Genomic DNA, 23,281 nt, shown 5'->3' on the forward strand with positions numbered 1-23,281 from the left:
GCGTCGTTGTCACCCTGCACTCCTCTGAACCTACTTCTCCTGCTCCTCATCTCAGTAAATGGTGCCACCAATGACCCACTTGCTCAAGTCAGAATCCTGACAAGTATCCTTATTTGCTTCTCCTTGTTGACTTCTCACACTCTACTGTTCGGCCAAACATGCCGAACTTCTCAGTGCCTCAAAGGTTCCATTTTTTCTGCTCTCCTTCAGGCCTTGGAACATGGCCTTGAACACTCTTTCCCCCTCCTCTTTGATATACAACATATCCTTCAGGTCCCAGTTAAGACACCACTTCCTCTACAAAGCCTACTCTGCTTCTCTGGCCCTCCCCTAGGCTGGGGTAGTGCTCTTCCTAAGTGCTCCCATGGCAGCTTGACTTCCCTCATGATGGAGCCTATTGTACCATATTGAAATGTGGCCTATCCACTTGTCTCATTGCCCAATGGACTGTGCGTTCCAGGAAAGCAGGGCCTTGTCCATTTTTGTCATAGCTATATTGCCAGTGCCTGGCACATGGTAGGTGCTCTACAGAAAGCAAATGAAAGAGTGAAGGTTGTTTAGCTCACTATGTTTCTCTTTCACTCTTTCTTTCTCTCTGCATCAAGACCAACCCTTCTTCAGTGCCTCTTATCAGCAGCTTGTCCTGCATTTTTGAATGTACTGGTTTGGGTGAGAAGTGATGATGATTCAGAAATACAAGTTAAGTCTGTTAAAGGACCCCACTTTGGACTGCAATACTCTGTCAAGCTGATAGGGGGTAGGTAGAACATGCAATGGCTGTCCTGCCAAAACTCTGAAAAGTGGCCCATTTGGGACCAAAGAACCAAATAAGAAACACATGACATCATGTGTAATTACATGTATTCACTGGGGAGGGCACAGGTGGTACAGAATGGAAAGGGACGAGGTGGTGAAGGAGAATCAGAGAGCTAGTTTTTCTACAGCATCTTGCAAACCAAAGTGGGGAGTGCCACGTCAGATATGGAGACCTTTGGGGGGCACAGTTCTGAGCAATGCTTTTCTGCTGGACGGGGTCTTGGAAGCAACGTTAGACTGTTCTAAAGCCCTCTCACATTACATGTTTTAATAAATACTTATTGAATTGAATGTCAGTTCCTGAGAATGGAAATGTTTGGAAATGAGCCACCTACTGCTTGAGCTGAGATCACTAAATCTGGAACACATTTGTGCATAAATCATTCGAGATTAACTTACAGTATACTGTGTCCAACATACTCTCGAACTTACGGTAAATGAATACAATTTTAACAAGTTTTCAACAGGAAATGCAAAATATCTCCAAGGCATGATTTACTGAAGGAATTTCATCATTTGTTGTCGGTGTTGCTTCATAAGACTGATAAATATCTTGTGCACTTTATGTTAACTCTTTCATGGTGGAAAGTTGTTCCAAGCTTCTACAAAGGCCAGACAGAAGACACTTTTTGTCCCAGGTGCTTTTTTCAGGGATTTCACTGATCTACTGTAATTAGAGGATGTGAGATGTGAATCTCAGGATCACATCACTTACACCGGTGGTTCTCTGCTGGGGTGAATGTGGTCCCCCCCACCAAGGGACATATTAGGCAATGTCTGGAGACATTTTTGATTGTCACAACTCAGGGGTAAGGGGTACTACTTGTACCTAGTGGGTAGAGGCTAAGGAGGCTGCTAAACATCTTATAATGAACAGGACAGCCTCCAACAACTAAGAATTACCTGGACCCAAATGTTAATAATGTCAAGATTCAGAAATTCTGATTTATGGAGAGCAAAGAATTTATATCTATATCTTTGAAATAGTATAACAGCTGTTTCTTATAGGCATGTGATCAACATGCAATGCAGAATGCCTGCCTTAGGAGAATAGGCATGCGAGGTAGAAAGAGGCAATTTAAAAAATTGACATGAAATGTTCTGATTTTTCTCTAGAAGCTTATTCCTTGTGATAGAGAAAAGAATCTAAAACCAATGAGATGGGCCGGCCCTGTGGCTTGGTGGTTAAGTGCGCGCGCTGCGATGCTGGTGGCCCGGGTTTGGATCCCGGGTGCGCATCGAGGCACCACTTCTCCGTTCATCCTGAGGCCGAGTCCCGCATACAGCAACTAGAAGGATGTGCAGCTACAACATACAACTATCCACTGGGGCTTTGGGGGGAAAAAATAAAATAAATAAAATTAAAAAAAAAATAAAATAAAATAAAACCAATGAGAACTCTTATTACAAACTACTCTTCCAACTCCAACAAAACCAAACCAAATCCTACATCAGGTCTGCTGAAAGTAGGACCCTATATCTAACCAAACTAAGAAAAAGACAACCTTTCAAAATCCACTAAAAAAAGTGTTACCACTGTAATAAATGACTAATAGATTATAGTATACAATTCTATGAAACAATGGAAGGAAAGAAATTGTAAGCTCCTTGAAGTCAGGGATTATTTTTTGGTTTTTGTTTCATTATTGCATCCCCAGTTTTCAGAACAGTGCCTGGCACACGGTAGGAGCTCAATAAATATTTGTTAAATGATTAAATGCAAAAAACCAAAACTCAATCAAAATCAGTTTGGAGAAAACAATTCTCTTTTATAAAAGGGACAGCTTTGTTACCACTTGATGCATTTGCAATTTGAGTAAGGAATGTTTCTGCACAGATCTTGCTTACTCTCTTCCCTTCATTGATAGACATGAAAAAACCAAAATAAATCAGTAAATGCAGGCTCAAGTCATTAAAAGTTAATCACAATGAAAATATTTGTGTAAGAGCTTGTAGTCGTCTTCTTCCCACTTGGGGCGGTCAGACTAACCATTTCCCTACGGAAGAGTCAGAAGATGCTAAATGAGTTGTACTCAATGTGACTTCAGGCTCCTTGCCATAAGGCAAACTTCTGAGCATTTGAGTTAAAATAAAAACCTTTATTACGGACAGTTCTGTGGTATGGCTTTCATGGCCAAAGCTGTAGGTCCATCATGAACACAGAATGCACTAATATACTTGCTCAAGATCTGTGGGGCTTTAGGAAACACTGAATAATGCTGTTCCGGAAGTGAGGCCCTGGAGTTACTGATCAGTGAATCATACACCATGAACTCATGACCATCGTTCTCTGTGCGTTGCTACGCATAGAAAAACTGATGGACAAGTACTTTGACCAATAGGATCCTGTGCCTGTGGTCAAAGTGTTTGGATTATAGCTGTGAAGCCCCCTATTCTCCAATTCTTCTGCAAACTGAGGGGTTCTGTTTCTACTATGCAAGTAAAAGCTGATTTACTTAAAATGTCCTTAGTCCTGTGGATCTTCTCATTTGTGCCAAGAGCATTAACCAACTCTAGGAAAAGAGTTGCCAAAGAAAGACTCCAAGGATTGCCACACCTTGCTACCATGAGCATGGCAGACAACTGCATGTCGCCAACTGACCACAGCACTTTCTGGTGCTATGCCATGTGCAGCCTCAGAATCCTTCTTCAAATAGCCCTCGAGTGATTGACTGATGTTGACACAAAGGACGGAATCTATCTGCTACTTGGGCACAGGCTGCTCTGATCCAGAAGGAATTTGGATGAATGTATATTCCTCCACTGAGGCCACAGACCACGGTCTGGTCTGCTAGATGCACATTAACACAGATACACTTACATTTCCTCATATGCCAATCAATGAAGCAACACCTGTATGCTCAGGTTATAACGTCACAGGACCTCTGAGAAGATTTCAGGTGTGTGCAAGAGCTGGGTACCAAAAAGAGAAAAAGGTTACTGGCAGTCTTCTGCAAAAGCAAATTACTTTTTCTTGAGACACATAAACTTGCAGGCAGAGGAGGGATGGCAGCAGGAGGAAGGCGAAACCGACAACAAATAACTTTAATTTTAGTCGTGTAAGAAGCACTTTTGTCTCAGAAACCAACCTAGGTGGGTGTGGGGAAGTGAGAGCCCTTGGGCTCAAGTCGCCATCCTTGCTCCTGACAGCCCAGACTTTGGCAAGTGACAGCTAAAGCCATGTTGGCCTGTACTCTGATGTAGCATGTTTCCTTGGTGTGATCATTCACTATCCCTTTAGCTGGTCTCCACTTTACTGGGCAGGTATCACAATAAAAGTGAAAGAACAAGGAAGGAAACCTAGAAACCAACATAAGTAACTGAGATGGGGACAGTGGAAAGAGAATTTAAAGCTGAATTGTAGACTGACTGCACAGTTTCATACACTTGTCTGGGAGAAAAGCAAAAAGTGATAGCTTAATGAGCAAACCTCCACCTTCAGTCAATAGTACTAACATGAGGCAAAAGGATAAGATGTGACAGAGACACAGCAGAAATGACTTGATGTCCTGATAGAAGATTCATGGCAGGGGACTCTTGAACCTTGTAAAATTGTAAACACCCCCAAGAACCAACCTGAGGCATTTTGCTACATTCGCAATGGGGAACATGAATCCCTTGCAAGTCTAGGGAGGCCTTGCCTTAGTTTTCACTGTGTAACTGCCAGAAGCAGGACGTTTAGAGACAGACGAGTGCCACATCGGTAAGAATGGTAGTTGGGCCACAGAACTTGTCACCCAAATTTCCCAGCGTTTTCAATCCTTTAAGGTGGGGTTTCTTCTTTGTAGGACACTGGGTCCTAACACCCCACAAGGGATTGTAGGCAGTGCTGTCTTCTGGGGACAGCCAGGACAGAAAGGCTAGGGATGGCTGTGGAGGCTGGAGAGAAAGCAAGACCATGCTGGACACTCTTAGAAGCACAACACCTCCCAAGGTCCTGAAGCAGGGAAAAGGTCACAGCTGGGATAGCACTTTGGAGACGTAAAAACTTGAGGCCTGAGCCACATACAGCATTGGTACTGGGTCCAGCCAGTAGCCCCAGACCAGCTATAAAAAAAAAGAACATTTTTTTTTTAGGACTCTGCCAACGAGGGAAAATCCTTTTTGCTGCCCACTGGAAGGAAGGAGTGAAAATATGTGCCTTAATGAAAAGGTGGTGTGGTAGGCAGAAGTCTAAGCTGTGCCCAAGATTCCCACCCCTGGTGTGTAAAACCCTGTATAATCCCCGGGACTTGTGAATGACAGGATCATCTCTCCCGTGATTAGGCTATTTTATTTAGCACAGTTGACTTTAACAAAGAGGGATTACCCTAGGTGAACCTGACCTCATCAGGTGAGCCCTTGAAAGGGACTGGGCTCTTTCTGGAGAAGTAGATTCAATGTGAGAGGCATTTCATGGGATGGATATTCTCCACTGCTGGCTTTGAAGATAAAGAGGGCTATGTGGCCAGGAATGTGGGTGGTGTCTAAGAGCTGAGAACAGCCCCCAGCTGGCAGACAGCAAAGAAATGGGGACCCCAGTCCTACAACAACAAGGACCTGAATTGGGTCAAGAACCTGAAGGAGCCTGGAAATACATTCCTCCCAAGTCAAGACTCCAGATGAGAACAGTCGGTCTACACACCGATTTCAGCCTTGTGAGCAGAGAGCTCAGCCATACCATGCCCAGACTCGTGACTCACAGAACTCTGAGCTAATACATGGGTGTTGTTTAAGCCGCTAAGTTTGTAATAATTTGTTACACAGCAACAGAAAACTAATACATATTTTGGTGGGATGGGGCACAATGAAGACGAAGGCTCCAATCTCAGCAGTGATGACCACTGTCAAGTCAGGTGCTGTGCTATGTACTGGAACATGTCGTATCACTAAACTCTCACGACAATCCTAAGATGCAGGTATTGTTATTTTCCCCCCACTTGACAATGGAGGAATAGAGAGGTTTGGGAATCTGTCCACAGCTCGTTCAGGGGTGGAGACGGGATTTGAAGCCAGAGGGAGGCCATGGCCAGCACATGGAGCCTCTATACTAGAGTTGCCTCTTGCCCCATGGAATCCTGGCCAGTCCACACAAGGGCGTGGGCACAAGGATGGGAGGAGGGGAGGGAGAGACTTGTGGGGAAGGTCCCCTGGTTCTATAGAACCCAACTTCATGTGCATGACTAATGGAGGCCCTGATTTCAGGAACTGGGCCTCACTCCCCCACATTCACACCGCACCCCCTGAGACAGTGGGCTGGGACCACGCCAGGTGTGGTGAATCACCAGCTTCCTTGATGCGGTCTGGCATCTTAATGAATGTTTGAGCCAATGACACTAAAGCAGCCCTTGGTTTCCTGATATTTCCTAGACGTGGTGGGGTATTTATATACACGATCAAGGAGTCAGCATCGGTTTCCTTGGTATAAAAGAGAGCTTTCCTACTGCATTTAAAACATGATTTGCTTTACAGGCAAAACTTTCTGGAACATATTTATTGCATAAACTGAGCAATACATGTAAAGTTTCCTCTAAGCACAGAATAACGGATTTCTACTCTTGGTGGAGTCCTGTGGGGGAGAGCCCACCCACCAAACACAAGTGATAAAATACTACATCTCATCTCTGAGGTGAGAAAACTGATGTAAAAGCAGAATATATATACAATGCAGACACTGGCCACGGGCGACAAAAGGGAGGACAGAGCTTATTTAAAAATCAAATCAAAGCTTTGTTTCAGAAATAATAAGAGGTGGAGTTGGACCCATTCGATCATTTATGCATGACTTTGCAAAGGCCCTCTGGAGGGTGAGGAGGATGGATCTTGGTCTATACCACACAGCAAGGGAGCTGAACTCACACAAACCACTCTTAAAATGTTACACTACTTTAAGAAACAGCCACATTCCTGGCACCTAGAGTATTTTTTTGCTCCCCAGCTCTGGCTTGTCTTGGTCACATGACCCCCAGGCTGGGAAACAGCAGCTCACATCCCAGGAGCATGTTCTCCTTTCCCTTCTGCACAACCTTCCGTTCCCCAATGCCCAGAGATTCTAAAGCACTTAATAAAAAAGAAATGGAAGCATTAGACCCCAACAGTAAGATTTAGCACCGCAGTCAACTAAACGCTGGAACCATTCCCAAACCCAGATGGCCAAACGAGGTTTTAACACCAAACTGTGGAAAGGCTCCAAAGGGGGGGAAGAACATTTTCTTCTCACATTCACTTCACTTTGAATCTCTGGATTAAGACAAGAGTGAAATAGTGAAGAAAATAAGGATATGCTTTAACCATCTATGCCAAAGGGTTCAGAAAAAATTAGAACACAGATTATAAAGTTTTTTAGGCCTTCCCTCCTTTTTGGATCAGAGAAAAGTTCCTTGTGGTTAGTACTTTAAAATTTCATCTTTATTTTTATTGAGACATAATTCACATACCATAATATTCACTCTCAAAGTGCTTCTTAATATATTTACAAAGGAAACCATTACACTATCTAATTCCAGAACATTTTCATCATCCCAAAAAGAAACCCGTATCAATTAAGCAGTTACTTCCCATTCCCTTCTCAACTCAGCCCCTGGCAACCACTAATCTACTTTCTGTCTCTATGGATTTGCCTGTTCTGGGCATTTCATATAAATGGAATCATACAGTATGTGGCCTCTTGTGACTGGTTTCTTTCACTCGGCATAATGTTTCCAAGGTTCACCTCTGTTGTAGCATATATTAGTACTTCATTCCTTTTTATGGCTGAAACATATTCCATTGTATGGATATACCACCTGTTGTTTACCATTCATCAGTTGATAGACATTTGGGTTGTTTCAACTTTTTGGCTATTATGAAAAATGTGGCTATGAACATTCATGTACAAGCTTTTGTGTGGACATATGCTTTCAGTTCTCTTGGGTTAATATTTTAATATACGTATAAGGAATTTACATAGATAAAAAATCCCTAAGATTAGGTAAAAGGGAACACATGTATTGGCAATTTAAAGAAACGAAAAACAACTTGTGAAGCATTTGGGAAAATATCATCTTCAGTAGTAATCAAAGACATGCAATTTAGATTAGTGATATACTTTTACCTCAAAGTTAACAAAATTCTAAAAAGAAGTCTGCCCAACAGAGAGGAAGGTCCCTTGAAATCAATATTCTCATTTACTGCTGACAAAAGACCAGGAATTAGTGTATAACCTTTTTGTAAAGCAATTTGGCAATATTATCAAAAAAACTTAAAAATGGGCCTGCTCTTTGACCTGTGAATCTGTGCTAAAGACACACTTTTTTAAAGATGGCACATAAAAAGGTTCTATGAAGTGTTATCTATAATTTGAAAAATTAGAAAACTTGCTAATTGTTTAACAAGAAGGCAATGGCTAACTAAATTGTAAGGCATACCCATAATGTAAAGTTAAACAGAAATTAAAAGTTTTAAAAATTCTTTTAAATTTACAGAAACTTTAAAATTTCTGTAATAATTTTACAGAAAATTATTAGTAATATGGAAAAATGCTCTAGTCATATTAAGAAGGATCACATGATTGAGACTATATAACAAACGCCTAGAAAATTCTTTGGAAGGAAAGATACTGAGATGCTTGCCTGTGGTGTGTAGGGGATTTCTCAGATTTTCTATACTGAGAATGCACCATTTTTATAATGAGAATAAATCATCTTCATTTTTTAATAAGAAAGATCCCTTTAATCTTATCAGTTACTGATTTAATTTGTATATAAGTTGATGACTATACATTGATAAAGTATGTTTCGTGAACCGAAAAATGAAGAGAGGGAGAGAGAGTGGTTGATTCCAAAGCCTGTTGTTAAGAGGCAACCTCTCCCTCTGGAAGGCGTGAAAGGTGAAAGGTATCGAAGGACAGAGAGACTTGTGGGTGTGTTTTCATAACATCTGTGCAGGGAAGTGGGCAGTGAGGGAGCAGTGCTGAGAGTGGGTGGTGAACGCACACAGATGAACAGCCATAGACATCTAATTAAGGGCGTAGATTAAGCAAAGCCATTAACAGACAATCAACTCAGAGGACCATGTAGGCAGCAAGTGGCAAGATCTGGGATAACAGAATCAGAGGTGGGGTGGCTGGATTAGTGGGTTCTTGAGAACCTTCGGGCCCCAAGTTCCTGGGTACATGGGGAAACCCAGCAAACTCAGAATGATAGTACTCATTCAAGTCAGCCTTGGAACCCAACCAAGGAGCTCTGGTTATTGAGGTATCTGCAGACCTCTCTGTGGGTGAGGGCCAGAAGACCACAGGTTGGCACGGCTCTAAGAAGGTGGGGAGGATGAAGCAAAGCACTGTTGTTCTCTGGATGCCTGCTGGTGGTGGAGGCAACGCACCAGGCAGAACTAATTCCGTATTTTCCTCTCACTTTTCCTCTTATTGCCTTCACCCCTTCCTGTTGGGACGTTCAACCTGGCATTTTGATGCTTTGATTTTTGAGCCATGGTCCCTAGAATTTGAGGCAATCCAAGCAGGGCAGAGAATAGTAAGCAACACCGGTTTATGCGACCTGAAGTTTTTTAAAAACACAAAAGATCCAACAAAGATGTTTCTTCTAATGTTGATATTCAGTCAAGCATCTTTCCACTCTCCTTGGCCCTGTTCAGTAAAAACCACCAGAGGAAAACAAAAATAAAAACAAAAATGTGGGCTTCTATTCATAAACCGGGTAAGAAAAACAGGAAAGTCAGTGTCATATCTGGGCCACAGCGGCAGAGACTGGCTTTCTGGGCTGAATTGGCTGAGGGCCCGAGGGTCAGGCTGTCACCTGGCAGAGCCACAAGAAAACACATTAGCACAAAGCGGCTGTTTGAACAGGCGTCATCAACGCCCCCTCCTCGCCAATGCCGAGAATGAAAGCCGAGGAGGTTCACTCTCCAAGGCTGAACAAAAACCCACCATGCCAATCTTTCCAGTCTCTATGGAAGTTCCTCGCCAGATGATTCTACAAATATGGCCTCATCCTTTCAAAAAACAGTGAATTCTTTTTCCCTTTAATTCACCAGTTCCAGTCAAGAAGACAAATTTCCTTTAGAGAAAGAGAATGGACTTTGAATAGGGAAATTTTACTTCTCTTCTTTTTGTCCTCGGGCTCTTGTTTGTGTTCCTGGTCTCCATGTCTTCCTTTTTCACTGATCACTTATGTGATCAGAGCCCATCCAAATCCAGGGCCCTGAGAATTTGGTTGTGAGGCCATTTGCATCGTGCTTTTGGAACAGAGGCTGACATCGTTTCTTTGAAGAATGACACGAAGTCCGGTGCCCCCTCCTCTGGATCTTTATGTTGGCGCTTTCTCAAGTTGCAAGGAAGCAGCAACACCAGCAGCTATAATTTTTGCACCCCTTGGGGTGGTTTAGAGTTTCAAAGCTTCTTGGCAGCTGTTTTGGTGTGAATACTGATAAAGGAGGCTGACAGAAAACAGACCCCTCTCTAATTCCATGGCCTCTACTGGGATAAGGAACAACAGGGAACAAAGAGAGCCGAGAGGCCGACTGACTCTAATGCCTAACGGAGATGAGGACAGTCTCTGTCTTCCCTTGGGTGTACTTTCCTTACCCCTGGTGAGCCCAGGATGGTTGACCACGTGGAACTTGCTACAATGAAGCTTTTGCCAGAGGTCTCCCTCGTGAATGCAAGTTGAGTGCCAACACAGACATAAGGAAATTAAAGGAGGGAGATAATAAGTAAGAGGAAGAGAACTTGGAACCCGCTGAAGACAGTCAGTGATGCTTTCCTCAGCAGCATATAAAACCAGTATTTGGGATGACAAATTGTGGCTACTTTGTGTGGGAGGTACATGTGTTATGTGGGCTCAACCACTTGTTGATGACCTACTTGGCAGCTAACAGAAATCCAGTCAGATTTATGTTAACAAATCCAAAAAGGGAAGACTTGGTTTATATACCAGCATACATTTTGTAAATACTTATTTTTATAAAATTTATAAAATTTTATACATTTATAAAATTTATTGTAAAGTAGTTCAATAGTGACTTTTTACTTGGCATATGAATGAGGCAGAGTATGATTTATTTTTTAGTGTGGTCTTGCAGAATAATTGAACTTGAGGTTATCTCCCTAAAGATGATAGCACAGCAGTTTATCTTCCCCTTTTCCCCAGAGCTTGCAGGATTCTGGTATCAGATAGGGTTGCCCAGGGCCTGAAGGGACACAGCCTTGCAATGTTGAGGCCCAAATCCACATCACTGAAAGTGAGTGAGTAGTGGGAGGATGAAGGCAGGTGAGGGGTGTGGCAGACTGCTTGCTGCCCCACCAAATTCCTCCTCCTTCTTCCACAGTAACAGAGCTTTAGCTAGGCCTATAGTTATACAGCTTAAGACACATTTTTCAGACTCCCTTGCAGCTACGTGTGGTCATGTCACTTAATTCCAGCTAACTGGTTGTGAGTGGATGTGATATATTCAACCCCTGCATCCTTCAAAAAGGAGTGGGTTGATCTCCCTTCTCCTTCCCACTCCCTGTGGGCTGGAAAGTGGATGTGGTGCTGGTGGACTGGCTTCAACCAGGCAGAGGATGGCAACCCAACAGGGAATGGCAGAGGTGTAGGATAGAAGGAGGCTGGCTCTGGGTGGCCTCGTGGAGCACAGCTGCTCATCTACTAAAGCTCTGATCTCCGACCCTAACATGAGAGGTATGAACATCTATGTTGTGTGACCTACTATGTTTTGGGGGGAGTGAGGTGGGGACTTTTTGTTATAACAGGTAGCCTGTACCCCAACACAAGGAGAAAGTAAATATAACACAGAGGTCGAAGGGTGGCTCTGTTAGTCACCTATTTTTTTCCCTCTGCCTCTAGAACCAATGAGAGCTTTGGTCTCCTTTGGTATTGACAGTTAAACTTGGATTAAGGCAGGTTAGTAGGATAACAACAATAATGAATTGTAACAATAGCTACCATTTATCGAGAACTTATTTTCTGCTTGGTGCTTGACATACAGTATTTCGTTTAATCCTCAGAACAACCTTGAAAGAGTATTTCACAGTTAAGGAACCTTGGGATCACAGAATCTAAGTAACTTGCCCAGGGTTACCCAGTCAGTGGGACGTGGATCTGAGTCCATGTCTAACGCATTCACATCCTCTTCCTACTGCCCCATGCTGCCTTTTGAGAAGCATGCTCTGCTCCTAGCCATTTTCTTTGCTCTTTTGTAAAAGAGCAAAGAGTGTGAGATTTAATGATGTGAGAGTTTTAATGATGTGACAGAGCTGGGCGTTGCTATGTCCTACAGTTTTTCTTTCATTTTTTGCACTATGGCTTAAAGTGCTCTTTTCTTAAAGTGATCCCGCTTAGGACTCGTTCCCAAGTCTCCAGGACATCTTAGTCCTGGAGCACCAGGCTCCTAGTTTACAGAAGGCCTGGAAGCAGTGGCATAGCCTGGGACAAGGCTCTGAGTAGCCATGTGGTCTGGAGCATATCACTCCAACACTGTGGAGCCTGGTTTTCTCATCAGTCTAGCAATGGGCCTCAACAAGGAGCTTGTAGGGTTCATAACAAGCTGAACATTCCTGAAGGAGCCCAGAGCCCACATGCACACATTCAAGCAGAACTGAGTCCACAGATAGGCAGAGGATGGCTCTCCACTCTCCGCAGCTGGAGGCTGAATCTTATCAATCATGGAGACTCACGGAGTGACCTGACCAAGTGGTCAGGTTTGGCTATGAATGCTCAGATGCTCCCCTGCCACGGCCAGAGCCTGCACTATGGCATATTACGAGAATTTTAATGATGTGATAGGAGCTGGGCATTGCCATGTCCTACAGTTTTTATTTTATTTTTTGCACTATGGATTAAAGTGCTTTTTCTTACTGTAGTTTTCAGAAGACCCGACTATGCCCTCTACTTCCCTTTGTTGCTAAAATGAAGAACAACTTTTGATCTGGCTCAACCTGCTCAGGTATTTGTGATACGCTTTGGTCTTGATCCACTTCCCCACTCATCACATGAGGCTCCAATTCTCTGTGGCTCTTCCCTAGGGTTGCTAGGTATTGCTGTTCTCCTCCTGAGCTGCTGGAGATGAGGAAGTTTAAAAGAAAACAATAATAAGAACAAAGAAACTTTCCCCACTCTCCCAAACAAAAGTTACTCAGAATCACCATAGTAACAAATCACCAGTTTTCAGCTGTTTCATTTCCCTTGCATTCTTGTCTCTCTGCACAGTCCTTTTCTTTACATTCAGCCCTACCTCCAGCCTTTATTCAGCAAACATGTTTTGATCCTCTCTATGTGACAGGCACTGTGCGAAGGGCTGTGGCTATATAGTCATGTAAAGGAGGCCCCTGCCCTTGAGGAGCTGACATATACTTAGGAGGGAGACAGACAAGTCAATCTATGGACTTGGGTTGGGGAGGGAGCACAGAGGGAGCCCGAATTCATCCAGGTTGGTGACTGTGAAGGTGACTGGACACTGGCCCAGGTGAGCACTGCAGGGGGTGGGACAGCACATTGGAGGTGTGGTACGGCATGATTTTACGTGGCTTATTTGATTTGTTCCCATATTTACGGAGCACTGAAACATGTGCCAGGCATATTGCAAGGCCCCCGGCTCTAAGGGTGAAGGAGACAGGCTTCTGTTCAAAAGGAGCTTATAGTTTAAAGGAATGGATACGTGGGGCTGGGGAGGTGGCTAGAAATGAAGCCAGATCATAAACAACTACGTGTCCGTTCTACTGAGCACTCACTATGGTGCTTGACGCTTTGCTATGTGCATAAGCAAATTATCTCCTTCCATCCATCAATAGGCTTGTGAACTGGGTATTATCATTAGCACTATTTCACAGATGGGGGAATAAGTGTTGAGAGGTCAAGTTACTTGCCTAAGGCCTTACAGCTAGGTTAAACTGGATTTTAACCCAGACCTGGCTGAATCCAAGCCATATATTCTTAACCATGTGCTAACAGGCTAAAGCATTTGTACATTATCCAGCTGATACTTATTTAGTATTAAGTGGGAGTGAAACTGGGTCTTGATAGACATATACTGAATTGGGGAAGAGAAAAGAGAAGCACGGGGGAGCCAGACAGCGGGCCAAGAGTGGGAAGAGACTGCACACAGGTGGACGGAGAGGGATCTGAGTAAGATGTGACTTCCTCAGCTGAACAAACATCTCTATCCATTCTAGCTACCTGTCTATGCATAATTCATACCTCATAAATCATCCCCAACTGTAGCAAAGCTGTAGCTTTGGTTGCACGTGAGAATAAAGATCTGAAACCATATTGCTGCATAGGTGATTTGCTATGGGACTATGTAAGTTACATTTTCTGAGATCCTTGTCCCAAAAAGAAGCCCAACATCTTTTGGAGCTGGTAGGAGTGGGAGATAGAGGCTGGTAGTGCAGCTGTGTAGACAGTTGCCTAAACATGACAAGGACAGACAACAGAGATGAACAGACATGTGCAATGCAGGACATCTGGAGAAAAACAACTGTCCGCTAAAAATGGCACGTGGCAGCTAATATCCAACAATGGACTGATGTCCTCTGATGTTCACAAGAGCAGGAACAAGGGGCTAGGGTTAGAGTGTGAGGTCCACAGGGGCCCACCACTCTTCCCCTCCAACTGTGGGAAGTTTACTCCATCAAGTCGTGCAGGAACGTCTTGATCATGATGCAGAAATGGCAGTTACACCTGTTTTGCAGGAAATATGTAACATTAACAACTTCTTTGTGCTAATGTTTTGCATGAAATATGTAACATTAACAAATTCTTTGCGCTAATGGTTTATATTTTAGCCATAACAGCTCCACTCTCATCTACAGGCTCACCGCAGTCAGAGGACGGAAACTCCTGCTCATCCTCCAGCAACAGTCGTCAATTGGCAGCTCTGAGCAGCGGTAATTTGTCCCAGCACTAAGTAGGACCAGCCTGTCCCTGGCACTCACGCTGAGCTCCTGTGGAGCTGCCTTACAGACTCCAGGTAACGATGACCCGAGTGTGGCTTCAGACTCTGCCCTGGTTCTGGTTCAATACAACCCAAATTGACTCAGCAAATAACACTGGTACACACTTGGAATGAGCCCAGCCAACAGCTCTGCCATAATTCTTTATGACAAAGGCTGACCTGACATGCTGATTATCAGCCCAGGTGAAAAAAAAAGGTCCTGTGTATAACTAGCCTACACACCCTTGGTTTCTACCAGGTTTCATTTTTAATCTGGACACACATTCCTTAAATATACTCCCCTCTAAACCTCCTCTTCGTTTCCTAGCCATCTTGCTTCTCGCTTAAGATTTGCATTTTCTACATAGGTTCCACTGTTAAAATTAAATCTTGCTAAAAATGAGTGGGTCTATGTATCTCTTATAGAACAAATTGATTATTTATCCCAATTCCTGCCTTTCCAAACCTACTACTCTGTTTACTAACTTTGTTTTTCTTAACCACACCTCAACTGTTTTAAATCTGTTCCTGTTCTAGCACACTTGCTGGTTAATCTTCCCTTCCATTCTTTTCATTATTTCTCTTGTGCCTCAAACATTTGAGTCTTCTTCAGCTTAAAATAACGGCTCACACAAATTTCTCTTTCTTACTTTTGGCTCTGTTTCCCCGTGGCAAAACAAACAAACAAATATTATCACTTTTTTGGTACCAGAGCATTTTTGCTTTCTCATTCAGGCCAGTTGACAAAACTATCATTCATTTTCAAACAAAACAAAACAAAACAAAAAACCTACCTCAAACTCTCCCCCTACATTTCTATGTGGTAACTCCAACATAAAGAAGTGATGCTATTGGCAGATGTTTCAGTCTGACAGTACCAAGTACTGGTGAAAATGTGGAACAGAATTCCTGTACGCTGCTGGTGGGATGTCACTTGCTACTTTGGCAAAAACAATTTTACGTTATTTAGTGAAGATGAAGATGCAGCTATCCTATGAGCTGCAATTCCACTCCCAGGCATATACTGTAAGGAAACATGCCTACGTGAACCAGGGGATATGTGCAGCCTGCAGTTCTGGGGCAGGCCCAGGAATCTGCATTTCTTTCACAGCTCCTCAGGCGATGTGGGGGCCTTACTCCACTGCAAGGATCTGGGATTGAAGGCTGACAATATCAACTCAAATCCGTTTTTGGAGCTGGGTCCCCCGAAAGCCTGTGGTTGCAGCTACAGGAAAGCTCACTGGGGAGAAGTGACGGGGAAAGGCTGATCCCTGGTCAAGGACAACTAGTCTGAGGATCCGGGAAAATTCACTGTCGTTTCCTCCTCTTCCTTCTCTCTCACCCCTGGCTGCCTGGATGACGTCTGGCTCGTATGTTCCTCACTGAAACCCCACCTCATCTGGTGAGGTGCTTGGAGTCAGCATCATCATCATCCTCCCCTGGGGTCCAGAAAGGGTGCTGCTCTGAATGTGGTGCTCCCTGCTGGGAAGGAGGAAGCATCTGGGTGAGGCTTCAGGAGATAAGGTGGAAGGGTGAGTCCTGCTGAAGAGCCACAGTTGTTCTTGAACGCACAGGTGGGGAGTCTCTGTGCACACCTTTAATGGGCATCCACGTCCGTGATTCTTTGTGTACTGAATCCAACACAAGTACAATGCCTGGTGCAACTTGGCCTTTAATAAATACTATCAAATGACAAACAGGAAGTGAGATAATGAACCTTTTCTAAAGAAGTGAGGGGAACTTTCTGCCTCCCTGTGTGAAGCTGCCCTCTGCCTTTCTACTGCTCTGACTGCTCTTGTTCAGGGAGGTTGTGTAATGGTGGCTCTCTGTCATCCTCACTTCCATTCATTTCTCCTCCTGATGCCATGAATGGCTTCCTCCGTCCCTCCCTCCCCCCATCTCTAAGTGAACAAATGGGGAAAGTGCACGGATTGGCTGGATGGCCTCCCTCCATTCGTCCATTCCCATAATCTTCCTATTTTGAAGCTGAAATGTCAACATGGAGCCATTGTTCTTTTAGGTTTAAAAATATCTTCAAGGTGTCAAAAGCTCTACAGATTTCCACCGGGCACCTGAAACCTGCTCTGTTATTCGGCACCAGTAACACGCTGAGAGTGAAGATCATTTGTTTCGTTTAAATTATTAACTCACAACAATGTGAGGTTCTGGCAACATGCACGTGTGTGGGAGACGATGATGTTACGTTGGGAGGAAATCAAGATGATGGTCTGATGTAAATACAAATGGAGTTTGGACTGGGTTTCAGGGAGGCCACACAGAGCCTATCTCTGCAATACTTGGCCTTGTCCCCACAGCCTGCCAGGGTTCTATCTCTCACTTGGGGCTGCTGTGGCTCCTGCTGGAGCTGCCTGCTGCCCGCCCAGCTGACCATCTCAAGAGAGGCCCCGGCTGGGCAGTTCATTATTTGCACATGTGGGAGAGAGACAGGAGTGATTTTTCTTTTAATGGTTTCAATTCCACTCCTTCAGTTCTGAAATGAGTTTCCTTCCACTTCTCTCTTCTTCCTCTTTGCTTCATTTCTCATTGCCTCAGGGTGTCAGAGGGTAGAAAGCCATGATCAAGGGGAAGGGTTTATATTTTGAGTAGGTGGCTAAAATTATTCTGGTTTCTTCCCTGCCAACTGTGGATTATGTCAATTTTGATAAGAATAGACATATTCTACTATTAATTACTAACAGGAAGTTACTGATACTTGACCATCTTTGATCTAAAAAAAGAGAACATCAATTTCATATGGTTCAAATTAGTAGATAGTACCTAGACCATTATCTGACCACATAGTAGGTGCTCAATAAACCATAGGCTTAACAGGCAAGCGTATGTGAGGACAGGAGGCATGCCGGAGCCTGGGGGTTCTCTCGGGGTCATGCCTGGTCTTTCTATCCCACGCACAAATGACATCCAGTGACTTCTGGCTGCCCAGAAGATGGCCAGTCTGCCATTGCTGGCATCCAGCCATGCCACCAAACTAATCACTGTGGATTAGGGATAACATTCAACGAGTTTAACTGAGTAGACAACGAAATGAATTATTCTGATAAAAATTAAGAGAAAATAAAAAAGGAAATGAAGAAGGGAGAAAGCTGATATTTCTGCCTAATAATTTCTTTATTTGATTCACCTCAAGGAAGAATCGACTGCCCAGAATTTTCAAAAGGAACTACAACAGTAGTACAATACTTATGTTTTTTAATGTATTAGTTGGAAGTTGGAGGGTTATCTTTTAGAGAGAAAAAGGAGCTTTTAACATAACTCTTGTCTTAAAAATCTCAGTCTGAATCATACTATTAAAGGGCCAATTTCAGAGGTCACTAACACTAAGGTGCTCCAGTCAGACAGCATTTTTGCATGTAATAAGCTAATTTTCACCTAAATGCTAATGTTCAAGCACAGACTTTCAGAAGCCCTACTCTGGTGACTGATAACAGAGACGGGTGCATGGGTCACAGGACAGAGGGGGTCATATTTAGCTCCGCTACTTCCTCAAAGCCGTGAAGAGAGACTCTGAAAGCCCTAGCATTTCCAGCAGAGGCCCCTTGGCCTGGTATGATACGAAATCAGAAACCTCAATGCGAATAAGGAACAGGTGGGTTTGGGGCAGCCACATTCCAATTCCTTATGGATCACATCTGTAGCTCCACAAAGCATTGTCGGTCTCTCCCATTATACTGTTCTCCAAAGGGCCCGAGTCGCCTGACGGCAGGACCTCTCCTGGACACGCTGGGAGCTTCGCAGACCAGTGGGGCTCCTAGATCCAATCAGACACTAGATGCTGGGGACGGCCGCCATCTCAAAGTCATCTGAGCAAGGTCAGCTGGGCCTTCTCCTTTACCCACGCTGAGGTAACAGCAGGGGACTCTGCCAGACAGTTGAGACATTAACCCTTTGACCAGAGCTGAATGATATGGAGGGATGTGGCTTTGCAACATTCGGGGTTAACAGTTTTTGGACTTGTGGCTTCTTTTGATGGTAATCGTCTTGTTAACCATCTACCTACTGACCTATATGCCCAACACTTATTTGTTTGCACAAATAGGCTCAATGGGTTCAGTAATGAAAAGGAGGAAACGACAGAGGAAGCAAGTTCATTTGGTAGTACTTCGAGAATCTCTGTAGTGCGGAGGTGGCCCTGGCTCTGGGGTGTGATAGGCTGCCCAGCCCAGGAACTGTATGAGGCTGACAACAGCCGTGGGACAGAGGTCTGTGTATCTAAGGTCGACGGTACCATGAGCACACAAGCCCTGTGGTTGCGAGGTGGGAGGGCAGTGGCATCAACAAGGTACAAAGATTCCTTCTTTGTCTTCAATCGTTTGCTCCTGCCTTCTAAAGGAGTCTAAAATGCTCCTGACTTCTGGGTGGAGACCAAATGCTGGGAGTGGTGACGCAGAGAAGGAAACCAAAATATAGAACTGAAAACTTATTTGGTAACTTGAAGAGTTTTCTCTTTTGGACTCTGGCCAATTTCTCCTTTCTGTTAAATAAGAAAAGCTCCAACTTTAACTTTTGGTCCTTTGGTTTTCCTGAGAAGGTAGAGAGAATGAAAGAGTCTGAGCAGAATGGAGAGAACAGCTGGCCACGGTTGGGACTGTAAGAGTAGGACACCCAGTGGGATCCTGGTGGATTCCACAGAGGAGCCACGTGGACCTCCTAGTTATAATCCCCAGGCCAAGTGAGCAGGACCAGGAAGCACATACATGATCACAGCCATTCGTGAGGTCGGGGAAAAATAGGGTGCTGAAGATAACTGAGCCCCGCACACCTGGAAAGGGAGAACACGTTCCTCAGGCCATTACTCGTGACATATCTGTGTTTTCCAATTACTTGACAATAACGATAACAGAAACACACAATGTTAATGACAACTAACAGTTAAGTTAATGACGTAATTCTGTAATAGGATATGTAAAAACAGACTCAAACCCAGAGACAAATCATGACTTTCCTATGTTTTCCCTATATACAAACTCCAGGGTGAGGCCCAGGATGAAGTGGTGGGCACTGGCCCTGGGAGCAAACTTTCAAGAGATGCCAAAAAAGCTCAGTAGCCAGGATAAAAAAAAAACTGCATTAAGATATTATTTATCTTGATTGCTGACTTTTTTAGGGTGCTCTTCAATTATGCACCCCAGGAGAGTACCGCACTAGACTCCCTCTGGTTCCAGTCTGGTAAAAATCCATCAACTAAAAGTGTTAAGTGGTTGGAGGACGCCCAGTTATATAATTACAGATGAAAGCAACTAATAGACTCAAGCAAGTCTTCAAAGGTAGCTTGCTGTTGGCCAAGGACTTCCACTTCTAGGGATCCTAAGGAAACAGCGAGGATGTGCACAAAGATTTAACAACACTCCCTTCAGTGCTATTCATAATAAAAAATTGGAAATAATCTAGGTACTCACCCACAGGGGATTAACAAAATATGGTATCATGCCAGAGTCCTATGCAGCCATTAAAAATGATAATGTGGCAGAACATTAATAATCCTGAAAGATGTTCATGATAAAGTCAAGAGAAATATGCAAGTTATAAAACACTAGGTGGAAATACGACCCCATTTCTCCTGCTTCCACTCTTGTCCTCTATAATCTGGCCTCAACACGGCAATCAGAGTGATCTTTTTTTTTTTTTTTTAAGATTTTATTTATTCATTTTTTTCCCCCCAAAGCCCCAGCAGATAGTTGTATGTCATAGGTTCACATCCTTCTAGTTGCTGTACGTGGGACTCGGCCTCGCGCTGGTCGGAGAAGTGGTGCCTTGGGGCGTGCCCGGGATCCGAACCCGGGCCGCCAGCATCAGAGCGTGTGCACTTAACCGCTAAGCCACGGAGCCGGCCCCAGAGTGAGCTTTTTTAAAAAAGTTACTAATGGTCTTAAAATGGTTTCCTATTGTATTTAGAATAAATTTAAACTATACAGCCATCTCTGCTCTGGCCCCTGCCTATTCCTCTGGCCTCCCCAGCCACACTGGTTGCCTTTAGGGCTGCTGCACAAGCTTTTCTCATTGCCTGAAATGCTTGTCCCCAAAATATCCACATAGCTGGCTCCTTCCCAGGATTCAGGTCTCAGCTCAAATGTCACCTTCTCAGAAAGGTTTTTCCTGGCATCAGCTCTCAGTTGGCCACTACCCTGTCACTCTATCATATCACTCTGTTTTATTTCCTTCGTAGCACTTAACACTCTCAGAAATGATCTTATTTGTTTAATTACTTGTTTATTTTCTTGTTTACTGTCTACCTCCCCCCATGAGGAGGAGACCCTCACGGGGGCAGGGGCTTTTCCTAACTGTTCACTGTGTACCCACAGAGCCCCAAACTGTGCCTGGCACAGAGCACACGCCCAGTAGGTCAATGCTGAATGACTGTGGGAGATGTTAACATATATCCATACACATAGATTAATGTACACATGTGCATTCACATAAAACTTAAAAGGACTGGAAGAGCCCAGCACAAAAGAGTATCTTTGAATACTGAAATTCTGAATGGTTCTAAGTGTCTTCATTTTGCTTAGTTTTCATTTTCTACAGCAATAATATACTACCTTTGAAATAATGAAAAAAAAGTTGTTTTCTCTCTGATCCTCTTTTAGAGTATGGTCATTAAGAAAATGCTGCCACAGCTAGATTGAGACTAGAACCACAAGATGCTAGACTTGGAAAAGATCTTAGAGGATGTTTGGTTCAATCCTACCTTTCATTTCAGAGATGCAGAGACAAGGCCCAGCACGGGGAAATAAGTGCTGGTTTATACAGCAGAACATGTAAGAAACTAGTCCAGTGTTTTTTTCACTACACCAGTGGTTCTCAAACTTTACACACATGAGAATCATCTGGAAGGCTTGTGAACATACAGACTGCTGGGCCTCACCTCCAGAGTTTCTGGGTCAGTGGGTCTGGAGTGGGGCCTGAGAACCTGTATTTCTGATAAGTTCCTGGATGATTCTGATGCTGCTGGTTTGGGGCCACACTTTGAGAACCACTAGGCAACACCACATCGCCTCTCATGACTTCCTTAGAAATGTCTTACTCTTAGTGCAGGAATGGTAGTGATGAAAACAGTACCTTGAATTCAGTACACTACAGAAAAGTACAAAGAATTCACAGAAAACCCTGTTTTTTAGGCTCCTCCCCAGAAGTTACTACTGAAAAGAAGCAAAGGAGACAGGGATAAACAACTTTGAGAGTCTACTCTACACCAGGCATTGTGCTAGATGATCTACATTTTGTTTGTTTAATCTATTTCACTGTAGAAAACCTAAACTCAGGGAAATTAAGGAACTCGCTTAAGAGCAAATAGCTGGGAAGTGATGGAGCAGGATTTCAAATCCACGTCTATTTGACTATGAAGTCCATGCTTGTTCTCCCACCTTCAGGACAGAACAAAAAGCTGCCACTTGTGGCAATCAGAGTGGCAAATCAATGTCTCCCACATAGAAGCAAACATCTCTAAGAAACAGTAACACGAAGTCACGCTCCCAGTGAGACTGAAGGTGTATACACCAGTATTAACATCCAACCTCTTCTCTGGGCCTGAAGCCGGGGTTTATTCATTTACATGGTATTCAGCAACTTCCAACCCCAGAAACCCAGAGTAAAGATGATCGAGTCGATGCCTGGCTCACTGCAAGTCATCTGTGAAATAAGTGGGAGCGGGAGAATTTAGCATCAATCTTATGTCCGGACAAAGGGAAGAATTCACACATGCTCTGTGGGGAAAGAACCCAACAGACTTTGTAGCTGAACATAACCGTCCCAGTGTTTGAGGAACCAAATCTGAAATCAAAGGCCAAAAGCCAAATATAAATATGGGAATGTATCATTTACCATTTTAGGTCAAAAATAAGCTAGAAACTAGGTATTGTTCTCTTTCTATTTATTGAGGAGGAAATTAACGAGGGACAAGAAAGTCTAGGTGACAAGGTCACCTACAAACATCCACACAATCAATGAGTTACAATTTGTCCCACATTGTGGTCACACTCCACCCAAGTTTGAGAAAGCTCTGTGAATACTGCAAGTGCAAAGGTGCTTGATAACATTCTTTCACATCATAGTTTTGACCAGAATTCCAAATTAGGAACAAGGTTCAATATCAGTGTGTTATTTCAGGAGCAACAACAAAAAATGTGGTTTTCTTTATCTGTCTCTCCGTATTTCTCATTTCACTTCAAGATTTTCCCCCACATTTTATTCCAGATCCCTGAAGCAGCTGTATAACTAGGTTTTACATGAAAATGAAAGGAAATACTTTCTGAGTAATGCTGGCTATAGAACCAGAGGAATGAGGGCTTCAACCAAGACAACTCATGTGATCAGTCCCTTCCCGCGCCCTTGCAAAGGGCTCTTGGTGCTGCTTCTTTTAGAAGCTCGTTTTCTATCTCTGACCGGTGAAATGTCTGCACATTTTGGCTGGCAAAGCTAGCCAGTGGAGACCTTGAAAGAAAGATAAGTGGGAAAGAGGGAACAGGGGAGAACGGATATAAAAAAAGGATAGGAGGATCCTGGAGATGCGTACCTGAGAGCAGTTAAAATTGGATATCACAGG

General features: G+C 43.7%; 1 protein-coding gene across 8 annotated transcripts in view; it reads right to left on the minus strand.

Annotated features, from left to right (window-relative positions):
* FYN (FYN proto-oncogene, Src family tyrosine kinase) overlaps positions 1 to 23,281 on the minus strand; it is a 206,303-nt gene that overhangs the window by 58,348 nt on the left and 124,674 nt on the right. For 2 of the 8 annotated variants that reach the window (XM_087444012.1, XM_087444013.1), the window contains one exon: positions 3,638 to 3,729. The exons of the other annotated variants lie outside the window; for them this stretch is intronic. The gene's annotated coding sequence lies outside the window, so the exon portion shown is untranslated. The remainder of the gene's footprint in view (positions 1 to 3,637; positions 3,730 to 23,281) is intronic. 8 annotated transcript variants of the gene reach the window in all.

The sequence above is a fragment of the Ceratotherium simum genome, chromosome 19 (assembly GCF_057802395.1).
Source record: "Ceratotherium simum simum isolate JZ-2026a chromosome 19, ASM5780239v1, whole genome shotgun sequence".
In the NCBI taxonomy this organism is placed as follows: Eukaryota; Metazoa; Chordata; class Mammalia; order Perissodactyla; family Rhinocerotidae; genus Ceratotherium; species Ceratotherium simum.